The sequence below is a fragment of the Phaethon aethereus genome, assembly GCF_964289735.1.
Source record: "Phaethon aethereus genome assembly, chromosome: 12".
Classification (NCBI taxonomy): domain Eukaryota; kingdom Metazoa; phylum Chordata; class Aves; order Phaethontiformes; family Phaethontidae; genus Phaethon; species Phaethon aethereus.
This window is the reverse complement of record NC_138588.1, coordinates 15,424,276-15,439,524: the sequence shown is the minus strand read 5'-3', so window position 1 is coordinate 15,439,524 and position 15,249 is coordinate 15,424,276. Positions and strand designations below refer to the sequence as shown.

Genomic DNA, 15,249 nt, shown 5'->3' with positions numbered 1-15,249 from the left:
AAAAAAAGCTAAGACATGAAAAGTGAGGGTTCAGTTCAACACATAGGAACTAGAGCACAAAAATACAAGGTTTATCAGAGAAACTTCAAAAGACAGGGTATTCCAAGAAGGCTATAGGCGGTACTGCTCGTGAGCAAGGGGATTTCTACAAAGACAGCATGAAATGCACCAGAGAAATTTCAGTGAACTTCTGAAAACAGTTTTTAAAAAGTGCATGGCACACATATCAGGGATGCAATTGTTATATAAATTATATAGGCTCTAAGGACATCAAGAGAACCGTAACAGATTTTAATCCATTTGTTCAAATCACTGTAGGAGTCATGACAACAGTAACATGAATTTTAATCCATAAGCAAAACAATACATAATTCCTGAGACATTTCCTCCAGCAAAGGACTTCAGTCAAGATGTGTTTATACTATGATTCTTACCCCTAAAATATACAGAAGTTATAATTCACAAGTATATAGTGTATAAATTAGCAAAATCTATCCTGTAAGCAGTAGCTTTGATTTACTCACTAAAAATTAGGGAAGCACCACTATTTGAAAGAGGGAGCTAGAAGTTAATGAACAAAACAGTCATAAAAACACAAAACCGCATCTTGTCAATGCAACGGTAACTGGTAATGAGGTTAACCTGAAGTGGATTTCTGCAAGAAGTACTCACAGTATCACAAATATAGCAAATATAGAGGTACAATAAACAGAGGTAAAAATGCGTAGGAACTTATGGCAGTTGATAGCTAAGACTGAAAAGGTTTTGTGATTTCTTGAATAAAAATGGTTAAATGAGATGCAGTCAATGCAAATGTTACCCTAACAAGCAAAAGACAAGCTCAATATTAAAAAAAACTTTACAAAATTGATTCAACAAATAAAACTGAAAACATAGCTAAAATTAGGTATATGCTCCCCTTAGTAAATGCAATTCTTTTAAGCATTCAAATCCAAAGACAATCTGTAACACTACTAAGAATGTTGTTTACTACAGAAACTTAAAAACCCAGCTAAACTGAATGCTTTAAAGTTTAGCTACAAGCTACTCCTGAACTGGTCCCTTTTATCTAATCATCTATACTGACGTTACTCAGCTTTATCCAGGGTCAACAACTATTCATTTTACATTTTGCCTAACTGGATTCCTTATTATCAGCTGTTAGCATCAAGCTGTCTGATTGCCATTCAGGCTTCACAGCTGGGTTCATTATAAAAAAGGAACAGTAAACCTTGGGCAGGCATAACTGGTTTTAACTTCAAAATAAGCATTTTTATAACTAATCATGCTATACTTTCAGGTATTAAATAAGGTTTTCATGCCAATACAATTTTTTCAATGTGACAGAGACTGCATATTTAAGAATTTCCAGTAGCTGTCAAAGTTGCAAATGTAAAAAAGGTAAATAATGCAAAATTTTGAATGAGGAAAAAAACAAACTGGGAAAAGGACCATGGTTTTATCTTCTATTAGTAAAAACCTCATTGCAAAGAAGAGTTGAAATTACACTGAGGTTGAGGGATGGTTGGGGTTTTTTTTATTATTTTAAATGATATGGAGACTGTTTGGGGGTTTATTTTTACAGTATTTAATGACTTGGTTCTTAAGGAGTTGATATCTTTTACATTCTCAACAAAAAGAAGGATTTTTAAGTTATGACAGAGACAACACACTACATAGAGCTATTTTATATTTAAGGGCTCTTCTTGATAATGAAAATATTTTCCACAAGATTAATAGTCATTCTAAAAAAAAAAAAAAAAAAAAAAAAATCAATATCCTTGGGGGAAAAAGGGAAGCCTGTGGAAAATTCTCTATTCAGATTTGTCTTCCAAAACAGAAAATAGATGAGCAGCTCTCCCAACAATGCTTATTTATGCAACAATTTGAAAAAGGTGAACAGGACAGAAAGGAGAAAAGCAGTGTTAAGTTAGAAAAGGTGGTTCTGTGTAAAAATGTAAAAGATGAAACGATCTAGTACTTCGCAGTTACATTTCCACCCCCTTTTTAAAATCACCAAAAGTCCGCTCGTGAAGAACAAGTGGATTTTCTCAGGGGGAGGGAGTAGAGGAGGCAAAGGGCCACCTCCTCCTCTTCACAGCAACAGACCTTGAACAGGCTACAGAGGGAGTTAGGGACTCCACTGATCACACAGGAAGGGGAGAACACAGGAATACATATTCTCCAAAACACAGTCAAAGGCAGTAAGGGTAAGAATATAAATAATTAAGACCCACAAAAAAACAAAACAAAAATAAAGCTCAAAATAAAATTTACTTGCTGCAGTTTGTCACGTCCTGTGTCTTACTTACACTACTTCTAGAAGTTTGCAAAAATGGGAAAGATGCATCTTGCCACAACAAAATGGTCAACGCGTATCTTTTTAGACCACCAAATCTGAAAACTGAACAACCAGATACGAATTTAAGTTTACCTGCTACAAACTTTGAACTATTTAAAAAGCATGAACTGCATTAAATCCTAAAAACATTAAGATGTATTTTTAAAATGTTCTTTGTAGGGTGGTTCCCCCAGGCTCCTGGTAGCAAATTTATGGACCCCAGAAAGGATACAGTTGACCAGATATCTATTCAGTATCGTGAAACTTCAGGCTTTATTACCAGCTGCCACTAATCCTGTCTTAGAGACCAATACAACCAAAGAATGTATCCAAAGAGACACAATCAGGAAAGCTATGAAACTCATTATACACACATTGGTTCATTAGCAGTAAAGAAAGGGGAAAAAAAAAAAAAAAGGAAAAAACCACATTTTGGACCGTATCCTGCAGTTACAATCACTTGAAATGATTCTTGTAACAAACTAAAAACAAACCCTTCAAACAAAAGTTTAAAGTGATACTGTCTTTTTAAAGCCCAACTAGTTCTTTTTGTGCTGTATTTCTGATTTCGGCCAGCAGCATCCTCTGCGTAGGTATTTCTACGATATAACCCCTTTTATTATTTACTAGCAGAAATAAAACGAGAAAAAGTTTGGATTTAGTACTTTCTAAACTGGTCACAGCAGAGTAAGCTCAGATGGCTAGTCAAACAGAATATCCTTAGGGAGACAGAGCCACCCCAGAGGCTTTGGAGGCAGAAAAATCTTTAGGCAAAGTGATTCATCATGTGTGGCAAGATGACTGTGACATCTAAAGATTCTTGCCTTCAGCAGCATGGTACATGCTACAAGGGATCAGGCATTCTGAGAAGCATCCATGCACATCTCTGAAGCTTCAGTAAAAGGGACATGTTTTAAATAACAAAATACCAGACAGTAAAATTGTGTATGTGAATTTGCTTTTTGCAGTGAAAAACTACGAAGTTCCCCTTCAGCGTGTCTGAACCCATGCTGTTGACCTAACATAGAAATAAGCAAATTTTTAGCAGTTTTGCATTCAAACTCACTCTCTCAGAGTCTAACCAAAGGATGTTTTAACAAGCGGCTCATATTCCTTCCTCGCATGTAACTAAGCCATAGTCTTGCAGGTTTGTTTAGAAGTTGACCATCAGTACATGATTATTTTTCCACTTTAAAGCATATTTTCCTGTAGTGGCTGTTATTACCCTCTTGTCCATTCACTACAACTTCTAACTCTTCTAACAGAGGATTAGAGAATGCATTACTACACCTCCATTGCAATATGAGAGCAAACAGTTTTGATCTTCCCAACTTAGCGCACAGTAATCTGTCCTGTGAAGGAGAATAGAATACAACACCTCTGTTCAGAATCTGCACTTAAAGACCGCTTAGAAGATATTGGCTTTGAATGTACAAATGCCTAACAAACAAGCAAAGAGACCCACACTGCAACAGAGGAAAGTCTCGTCTACCATGGTATCCCACCAATAGCACTGGCCAGTAATAGGTGCACAGAGAAAGAACCACAGAAAAACCAGAGCGAATGTGAAGAATGATATGCTCTAAATTTCAAGTCAGATGTTAGAGCCAAGTACGTACCATACTGCAAGTAACGACAGAGCATAGTTAGATTTAAGGCTTTATTTTCTTTATATTTAAGATGAAGGAAACAAAAAGATAACTACAGAGAGCAACATGTGCACCAAACCACAAAAATCACCCTTCTTAAAACAGTCAAAAAAGTCAACAGACCAAAGACAACAGATGAGCCAGGTAAAGACAGGAAAAATCCCAAAGTGCAAGCCTGATGGAAGTGCTCAGGTGGAACAGTGTACTGATCCAGATGGGTGCATTCAAGGCACAAAAATACAAGTTAAATGACACAGTAGAACTACAGTAAAATTACACTCTATAGATTCGAGGACAGATGATTCTGTTGACAATTTTAGTGTAAATTAAAGTTTACATTATTTTCTACTTCTGGTGTTTTGGCATTTTGTGAGGAGATAAATTGGACCAATGACAAATAATTGTGTTGCATCAACAAACATGAAAGCATCATAGAAGTACCATCAGGAAAACAGGAGAGATCAGATAGAAGAGCAGTGGCAACTTTAGAAATATAGCTTTCAGTTCAATAGCAGTACTGAAATTGATTATCAAGGGAATAACGATGCTTTTGAGCACAGGTTAAAAAAAGAAAAAAAAGTTACTGGGGCCTGAGTAACATATTCTCCCAATGAATCACTGCCTTTCAATTTGGTGTTTTATTTCACATCTGTTTACTGGCATTTTCACTATGTCTCTATCATGAGACCAAGCTGTTGTCTACGCTGGGGGAAGAGCGGGAGGCACACAAAACAGAAACTTGGATGAGTACAATCAACAGGGAAGCTTGCCTCCTTCATATTGCAGAATGTCAACCAAGCACTAAAGAGCCAGCTAAAGTCAGTATCTTGAGCTCCAGACATTCGTGCTCCAAATTTTCTTCTATATAGGTAAAATGAGATAACTCAATAAAGGAAATCCTCTATATTTAATAAAAAATTATTCTTTACCTTTACTCTGTTCTAAACATATTGCTGAAAGCCCCCCATTTACTGTGTGTATGTAAGCAAACTATCCTACATAAAACTATTACCAACTGGAGAAACACACAAGCTTTTTCCCTCTGCCAACAAACCATGTTCCTTTTCCCAGTTTGCAACTGTGCCACTGAACCAATGAGAACCAGCAGTATTTCTCTTCTGGCCCCTCTCCCTTTACACCACCCCCCACCCCCCCAAAAAATACTGAAGGAACAGGTTTATACTCAATTTAACAGATTTACAAAGTTGTTGGGTTTTTTTTTACCATGTACCTTTTGAACCATATTGCTAGGAAGTTACATTTCTAATGTAATAGCAAAAATATAAATGAAATAAAGAATATATACATATATTGGACAAAGATATTCATTACAATTGTGCACAGGGCCTAGTGCCAGATAGCTGTCAAACAAAGGAACAAAATCATACAGTTGTTTGGCACTCAAGGCTGGTATCATTGTGAAACATGTACTGTTTATAAATTGTCATTGATGAATAAAAGCAGTGAACAAAAAAATTAAAGGAAATGCAGCCAAGCACCAGAAAGACAAGCCAATCATCACTCCTCCTCCCATCACTCTCAGTAATCAAACGAAACAGAATAACCCCCAAGCCCCCAGTATGCTGGGCAAGAACAATGCAGCGGTGCAAGGTAAATTGAGCATTGAATGAACAAGTGGCTTTGGGTTGAGCTATGAGAGTACCCAGAAAAGTGATAGATTCAGACACCTGAAAAAAATGGCATGTGGGTTTCTCAGCTTTGTTATTGATAAAGTAGTATTTTAAACGCTAGTAATGCTAGTGACATTTACCTTACACTTAAAAATATCAATGCCAGAAGATGTAAAAAAAAATTATTGATGATGGCAGAATATATTAGCAGATCTTTCACCACAGAACATAGCACTGCTGAAAAAAAAAAATCACCCCACCCATCGAGAAGAAAGATTTAATTCACATCAGGTGAAAGGATGACATTTCTCCAAGTACAGAGTAAGACAGAATTGTATCCTGGAAAATAAGCAAGAACTCCGTTTCTAATCTTGCATATCTGTACCAATTTCAAGATCTTTCAAACTTGAAGATGTATAGTAACGCACACATCTATATGGAAACAAAGTCTCCTCTAAAATTAAAGAAAAAAGAACTTATAAATATAAAAAAACAACTCATTTTTTGACTGATAGGTAGAATATTAAGGCGTGCTAAATACTTTCTACAGTATAACACACATATGAGCTTTCTGCAAACTCCTCTGAAGTTAGGGTGACGTGATCAAAAGATTTTCTATATTTCATACGGCAATGCAACTTTTAAGATACGTAAGGCATATTTTAAAAATATGGTTCTGTAAGGAACTCATTTTTGTAAATCTCTATTCAAGCAGGTCACTCAGCCTGTAGTTTAAGTTGGGAAGTACCTCAAGACTCCAAATAAATATATAAACTAATTAAATCTGAGATGACAGCTTATAAGGGACTAGCAACACGTGAAACAAACACATGATGTCATAGGAAAGAAATGAATCCAGTCAGAAACAGAAGCATTATTTATCACAGCAAAATAGTAAGGCAAACGTCACTTTGCTCCTACGATGCAGAAAACATACGCTATCGCTGCAGAACTTATTTTATACACGATACGAGTTTATTTATGATACAGTCAAGCACTTAGGTATTCAACGCAGACCCCAGGGATCATCCTTGAAGCTTACAAGACTGTTAACAAGTCACACATTACTCTCAAAACTTCTGCTTTCTATGTCCCATTGTATAAAAGGAAGAAATTACAAGATGCCCCATTTGTATTGCCTTTGTGCCTGAAGTGCCGGGCTCTTTTTAGAGGTCCCTATTACACTGTGAAGTAAACTAAAACTTTGTTACAGTTACTGTGACGACAGCACTGGTTTTGCACATGATCTGCACAATCCCAATTTGAATGTACAAATTTTACATTTACACATTACGTATTTTAGTGCACTTCGTTCTCAACTACATTTAAGGCTCACGGCCAGACATCAGCAGTCCTAGGGAAAACTGCAAAAATCAGTCTCAACTCATTTCAATAGTAATAGCTGTGTTTCTTCCCCATTCCCATATAAATGAACCTTTTTTATTTCAACATTGAACTTAAGGCTACTGCTTTCTTTAAAGGAACCTGTAGCAGTAATCCCAGTAATACTGTCAGTTTCTTTAACCCTGTATGTAACACAACATCACATAAACTGATGTATCGGCTCACTCTCCTACTTCACCTTCAGATAGAGGACCGCTTGTGACCGTCTTCCAAAAAATCCCCAACCAAACAGCACTGTCCTTCTGCCAAGTGCCACTCTGGTGAAGCTTCTACACATAAGGATAACGAGGCTACTATTTCTCAAAGCGACCCTCCATCTGGATGCCTAAACAACAACTCCACAGAATTTTCAGCTGACTTCCCAATACATACATGCAGTAGAGTGACAGAAGCTGAACGCCCATCTGAAAGCCACAGTGCTGTGAGCCTTCAGAAAAGCGTAAAAAGACAGCAACCAAGACAGCCTCGCAAATAAAGCGAGATATTTTACCATCGCTGAACAGAATGAGTTGCCGCTTCTCCAGTCTTCTGCATGTTTCTGTTACATAAAAATCTTTCACTCACTTTCCAGGAACAAAACTTTGGTGCAATATTGGACTGAAGTAAGTGCCTAAACATTATTTTCAAAATAAAGGTTAAAAATTTTGTTTTGGTTTTATGATACTCGTTCCATTAATCCACTAGATAGCTGAAGCATTGCACACCTACAGCAGCTTCCAACTCTAGGGAAAATGCAGTGGCCACTCAGGCAACTCACAAAAACAGTAGTATTAGAGGTCCAACACCTTCATGCACCTAAAGAATAATCTTTCATAGGCTCACTCTATTTAATCTGTTTTGCTTTCCCCTCTGAGGTGTCTGTGTATCTAAACAAAGTCAGGTTTCCAGCAGCAACAAGCATTTCACTAACTAAAACCCAGTCTCTGAATAAAACTATTAGCAACTTGAAATCACATTAATGCAAATACTATAATGCCACAAATCACAAAAGCCACTTGTTTTGGCATGAGCAGCCTAGTTACGGTATTTTGGTTGATCAGTTCAGAATTTCATCACTGGATACAGGCTGCTGCATTTATCAAAAACTGGACAGCTAGCAACTGACAGGCTACAGCTACATGCACCCAGGAATGGAATAAACTTAACGGAATGAGATAGAGGTTAAGTAAATTATTTTTATGCACCTGGTGATAAGCAAACATCTTTATTGCTAAACAAAGACAAGCCATGAAAAATTACAAAATTATCTTTTAATCACCAGTGAGCTTTCTACAGTCTCCTATTTGAACAGGATAATAGTTATTATGTAGATCCCTAAGCAACTGCCTCATGGGGAAGTTACATCACCAGTATAGGAAAGAATCACACACACCCCCGCCCCTTCTCCCTGGAAAGGAGCTTGGCGCCTTCAGACAGACTGAAATGTAAAAACCTACAGCTTCACCCAGCTGATCCCATCCACTGGAACACATCTACAAGTGCCCAGGGATGGCAGGAACCACAGGAGAGAAATATGCCCTTTCAGCATTTCATGCACTGATGAGCCTTGTAACAGATAAACATACCCTACAGCAGCTAAACTGACATGTTATAACAAAGAGGAAATGCAAGACTTTAAAATTTCATCAGATTACTATTTATTCCCCTTTTCAGAGGCAGAGTACACTGTGAATAAATCAACACTCAGATCTATCAGACTACATTAACTGAAAACCAAGCTGCACAGAACAAATTTTATCAGAACTAAAATATTTCAAAATTTAAAAGCCACAGACTTGCATGTTTAAATTCCCAGACTGGCAGTTCAGAAGTACTTAGTATGACAAAAATTTCCCTGTGTAAGTGTGAGACCTTTTTGAAGACGACAGTGTTTCATCATCCTCCAACACGACTAACACTAGGTCCCATTTTTTCCCCACATTAGCGCCGAGTACAAGCAACAACTACTGCCCACGGGCCACCAGAACTGCAAGTTCTGCTTGTGGGACACACTGTGGGTTTGCAGAGACTCCTATGAGTCCCGGGAAGGTACCTGTAGCATTGGTAGTAACCAGTGAAAAGCAATCAGCAGCTCTTCCTAGTACAACATGAGATCATGTAGCTTGATGGATTTGCAAGGACAGATGTCTTCACTTTCTTACTTGCCAGGAAGAAAACCTTTCTGTTTTTGTCTTGAACCACAACGCTGCAGACTGAAGTCTGAAAGCAACTCCAACACCGATTTGGAGATTATAAAAATCTAACTTGCACAGTACTACCCATACTCATTAAGGATAAACTGCCTCCACACTCCGGCATACTCATGCAGCGAGCGGATCGCCGACAGGGAGGGGGAAGGCCGACCGCCGTGCACCTGCTCACCCCCCTCTCCACCCTCCCGCGCTGGGAGCTGCCGGCAGCAGGGAGCCGGCGGCGCGAGGCCTCCTGCCAGCAGCGGCAGCCAGGGGAGGCGGGAGAGCCGGCAGCTGCGGCGCGCACCTACCTGGCAGAGCCACACCTGAGCACCACCTGAGGAGGGCTGCTAGGGCCCCTCTGCCACAGCTGCGAACTAGGAAGAAGAGGAAAAGTCTCAAGGGGGAGAGAGCACCAGCAGACACCTGCCACGGCACAACATTGCAAAGGATGTGAGCTCCGCGCTACATTTGTAGAAAGCCTCGAGGTATTACTGTATTTAAAGAAATGTTAGGAAAGCTATTTGATTGAAATATGACTGTAAACAGAAGGGAAAACTAAGCTTAACACACACTCTTGTGAGCAAAAACCCAGGGGTAAAAATGCCCTGCACTTAGCACTGTCACTAAATGACTGTGTAATTTAATTTCCCAGAAACCCATTAGCTTTCACAAAAGGAAAATGAACAGCAGATGAGAGCAATTCTTTGGTGTGAGTGGAATTTATTTAATTTAATACCTGGGGAAAAAAACGAAGATAAATCTGAAACTGTACCAAGAGATATAAAACATCGCAAAAAAAGAAACCTTCAGCCTGCAGATCGGCAGCTCTGTGCCAGCAGTAACCAGCACGTCGGGCCTGACTGATGAGAGCCTGCCTCTGCCCAGCGTGCCAGGCCAGAGCCAGGACACAGCCAGCTGCAGAAACAGCCCAGAACAAAAGAACAGGCACATTGCTAGCATTTAAAAAACAGGGACCTCCATTTATTTATAGGCATTTTATACGTTCATATATGAGGCAAGTGATACGTTTAATTATTGGGAAGAGAGAAAGAAAATATTTCAATTTTACTTAAGACATTACTTTGGGTTTGGAATTTTCATTATAAACAACAAAATACTACAAAATTCACATTAGGCTTTTAGCCAATTCATATTATTATAGAAAACCACTGTCATCAAGTAATTAAGCACAGTGACATGCCCCAAACATTCTTAGAAGGAAATTTAAGTGGATATCTTCCATTTGCCACATTCATTATATGCAATGATTTGGGAAAAAAAAAAATTTTAAAAAAAACCATAAGCTTATCTGAAGCAACAAACCATGAAGCTTTACTGGGGTGGAGCAATGGCAATGCTTGGGAAAAGTAGCCATGATGTATTACATATAGATGAGATGGCATCTTGGTATGTTTAGCTTCAATAATCAAAACAATAAGTGATTTGATAAAATGTAAACACAGTAGTGTGAAACTGTATGATGCCAGTTACTGTAAAGTGAATTTCTAGGTACTTTTCCAGCATGGGAAGTTTACAATCTATGGCTTGTGGTGGACCTATGTCTTACAGCAGGAGACTTGTACCCCTAAGTACTGTAACTGTGGATGATCTTATACTTGCATCTTTTTTTTACTACAAGTTTTTCTGAACTCCTAGGCTACAATAATATTTGACAGATAATTGTGCACTATGTAAAGCTTATTAGCTATCCTTCCACAATTTTCTTTCAACTTACTGCCCTGCTCCTGTAAAATGAAATGAACTGAAGCACTTACAATCTGTATTGTACACCTATTTAGTCATTTTCTTCTTTCTTCCTAATGAATTCTCTGAAGGATTCAAAATATTCTGTCTCTGTCATTCTCCAAGTTAATACTGATATAACTGCATATAAATTATTTCAGATCAATCTTGACATTACTCATGTCTCCAGAGATCATTTCCGTTGTGATGCCTATTTCATTCCATGTGTTAAATTCTGTGTAATGACTACAGAAGGTAATTCAAAGAAATCTAACTATTATTTTGGACAAATACAAGGTCTGCCAACTCACTACTCTTATCTGACCTCTCCCTTCCTAAAAGGTAATTAAAACAAGATTGCCAGAAAAAAACCCCAAAACCACACAACTATTTACCCTTGCTTGCTTCCTACTATTGCCTTTACCATCATAAAGTCATTTGATAATAAGCTCTATCTCTTCAGACTCCAAAATTCTTTTACTGAAGTACTACTGAAAAAGAAAATTAGCAGTTTTCCTGAAGATTAGTTAGATTCTTAACTGAAAAACAATTCAGATGCATGCCTTCTTTTAATTGTATTTTGAAGTTCAAAAGTCTCTCTTTGTCCTGGGAATAACCATTCCCAAATTAAGGTTTAAAAGGCTCACATCACCTGTTCAAGAATACTATCAATACTGGAGAGCTTACAGAGACTTCAGCTGTTTACCATATCAAAAACACTCATCTTTAAAAATACTTACCACTCTATCCAAGCCAACTGGAGTGCTTAACGTACAAGTGAAATGATAGATTTTACAATAAAAATTAGAAATAGTTATTTCACTAGTTTGAAAGATGCATTGACAGAAACACAGCCATTCTTACAAACCTTCGCAATCACGTAATCAAGCCAATTAAGTGAACAATAACTCTAAAATCAGAAGGCATCCCAATCCAGATATTCATTGCTCATTTATAAGATTAATCCACAAAATGAGTCTTAAGTTTCACAGTAACTCAAAAGACTACCTTTGAAAAGTTAATGGAAGTTGGCCTCAACCCATCAAGCACCTCTCCACTTCTGCCGCCCTTACCTCCACACAGCAGTTTCTCCCTAGCATATACCTATAAACCACCTGCTACATTGGTACAAGACAGTTACACACTAAGAGAGGGTAAAACAAATGGGGGGGGGGTGTGTGTATATATATATATATATATATATATATAGCTTACTTGCAAGCCCAAGGAAGTATACTTGAAAGAGAGCTCATTCTTCCAAGTTTTCTTTCTCCTTCAAGGGACTGCTTTCAACATGGCAAGCTTACATTCAACCACCACCTTTTCACTCACTACTGACTACATTTTTAAATGAATTTTTATCATGTACAAGCTTGTAGAACTGTGTAGTACACAGATGATGAACACAGAGCACTAAAGTTTTGCCTTTATCCTTTCTACTTCTTGTGGAAAGACAGACACACAAAAGAAAAGAAGTCACCCACTTCAAATTTTCAAGAAGGACCAACAAAAATCTCTTTAAGCTATATTGAAAAATGATCTGCTTGCTTTCTTCCGGGTAAGCAGAAAAGCTCAGCAGAATGAAGTCCAGGGAACAGTGCAACAGAAGATACAATACCACATGCTTGAAGGGTCCTAGCAAAAAACTGACCTCTACTTGCAAGTGCAGAGTACTAAAAGGCAGCATAATTAGAGAAAAGAATCTCATATCCTTGTGAATAGTTTTCTAGAATGTAATTAAAACAGGAAGTGTTGAATAAGCAAAGATTATCAACTCTAAATGGAGCTACAATACCACCAATATACCTTACCCTGATTTTCTACATCTCTATGGATACTAACAGACTATGTGGGTGCCAAGAGGATTCGGTGGTTTTACTTAAAATATAAGCAACAGCCCTTTTTTTACACTAAAAAAATCCACAGGATAAATCTGGAATCATTAGTGAAGAACACTAACCAATCCAACATAATAGCTTTACCTCCTCGGCAAAACACTTCAAAAAATATCTAAATGAATATGGAAATGCATCTTTCTATGGCAAATTGTTCATTATTGAATCATTATCAACTCTTGTTAGACAAAATTTCTCTTTTGCAATGTACAAGATCATTAAAATGTTTGAGAGCTCCATCATGAAAGACAGTGGCACTTTATAATCCGCTATCTCTTCAGCCAAATACGCTTACGGCTGAACACAATACACAAAATAACAACATCCCCTTGACACACAATTCTTTCTTCTAATGGTACTCTTAAGTGTTGACAGCAATGGTGAAATATGTTGTTGCTTTTTTTTTTTTAAATAGTTTTTAACTATTTCAGAGATGTATTTCAGTCATGATAAAATGTTGGGAAGGGATGTGTTTCTTAGATTTTCAGCATGAAACCCCCAGACACCCCATCACTCTTATTAGCCTGGTGAGATATTTCCTATAAGCTCATCAAGTTCATGTTCTTAGCCTCCGTCTCCTTTTAAATTCTGAAGATCACAGAATAATCAATCAATGCATTAAATACAATCTACAGTAAGTAATAAGATGGGCGTTTTCATTCTGTTTATGGGAATGTGTCCACAAGTTGATACTAACAAACTCTGTAACATTTTTTTGTTTAAAAAAAACTTAAGAAGAAATCTCATTTTTCTTCTCAGTAACAGACAAAAACACCATAAACATATATATTGGTACTACACAGAAAACTGCTACTCAGAGTTTTTATGTAGCTTTTACCATTCCCGTCTCCAAACTTTCAGCATCAACCTAAGATATGCTGTAAAGATTAATTATGTGAAAGTATGATATACAAAGCTTCATCTTATACTGTAACGAAAGTAAAATAATTTTTTGTTATGACAAGCCAAAAGCCTCAGGTGGAATACTTTTTAAAGCATATTTTAGAGTTTTGAGATATAAATTTCTTCAGAGATATATACTCAAAGCTTTCTATAATTCCTTGCTGCATATAGAAGGAAATGAAGTACTATTGCTCCAACAAAATAAAATCCATAAGAACTGTTAGCCATAAAGCACTGGAAATATATTTCAGTTCACAACTGCTTTGGGTAAGCAACTGAAACATATCTATCTTGCAATTCATTAATTCTCTCTACAAAACAATTTCAATGGAGGCATCTTCTCAAATCTGTATTAGTGATGAAATTCTAATATGTATAATGGAATCACCTAGCCACCTCTTCAATAAAACTGAAAAACTAAGAAGATACAGTTGCACCAATTACTCTTTTCATATATTTAAAGGCATACATTGTTTAGAAATTGGATTGCTCAAAATAAAAGCATGAGTAAATAGTTTGCCTTTGGTAATACAATGTAAAAAAAAAAAAAAAGAGGTCAACCTTTGTTATCTATTTTTGTAAAATAAAATCTGTATCAGCTACAAAGCCTAGAGCCATTCCATAGATGCTACTGAAAAAAATACTGGAGAAGCAATTGAAATAGCTTGTCTTTTTAGTCTCCTGCATTTAAAAAAGACAACATATTTGAAACAGTATTGGGGGGAAGCTCTACTCTGCTTTATCAAAATGACTAAGGGAAACTACATTTTAGCCGTGCTGTCTTTAAATATAAGTATCATTGACCAATTGACATGTACCCTCTCTAAACAAACACTAGAGAGACCATCATTTTAAAATTACATATTTTCAGATTCATATATGAAGGTTTAAATGAAATTCTGTTTTCAGCAAGAGCTGTGCTTTGTCTGCCTCTATTTCAGAGAAAACTGAAGTAGTAAACAAAGACTGAGCAAATTAGAAAGATTTCCAAAAGAAATTGCAGACCACCCGGATTTGGATTTAGGTAATCCACTTAGATTACCATGGCTATGTCTTAAAAGGACAATACTGACGTGACAAAATAGGTCATGTCTACAAGACACAGAATATACAAGTGAAACAATGTCGAATTTGTAAATTCAGAAAAAATATTGAGTTATCCCTAAAGCTTAGGATACAAGAAAAAAATTTGTCCTAAGAATATGTATTACCAAGCAATAAATATTTTGAAATCAATATTTTAATGCTCCAAACTGGAATAGGAAAAAGAAGAGTTTCAAACAATGCCGTCAATACATTAACATGTTCCAGGTAACACAAAAGTGCAGGCAATGAAGAAAAAGCTTTCAATACCTAAGACCACAATATAATACATACTTTGCTTGCTTTTTTATCCAGTTTCAAAACCAAAAAATATTGGACAGCCACAGGCCCGGAAGCACTAACAATATTTAGTTAACAAGAGTTTGCATCTATTTCTTAGAAGTGACAATGTTTCTAATACAACAA

General features: G+C 36.9%; 1 protein-coding gene across 5 annotated transcripts in view; it reads right to left on the bottom strand.

Moving 5' to 3' along the window:
- Window positions 1–15,249, bottom strand: part of TCF12 (transcription factor 12) — a gene marked incomplete at its 5' end in the record, with an annotated part of 164,186 nt that overhangs the window by 89,343 nt on the left and 59,594 nt on the right. The gene's annotated exons all lie outside the window — the stretch shown is intronic.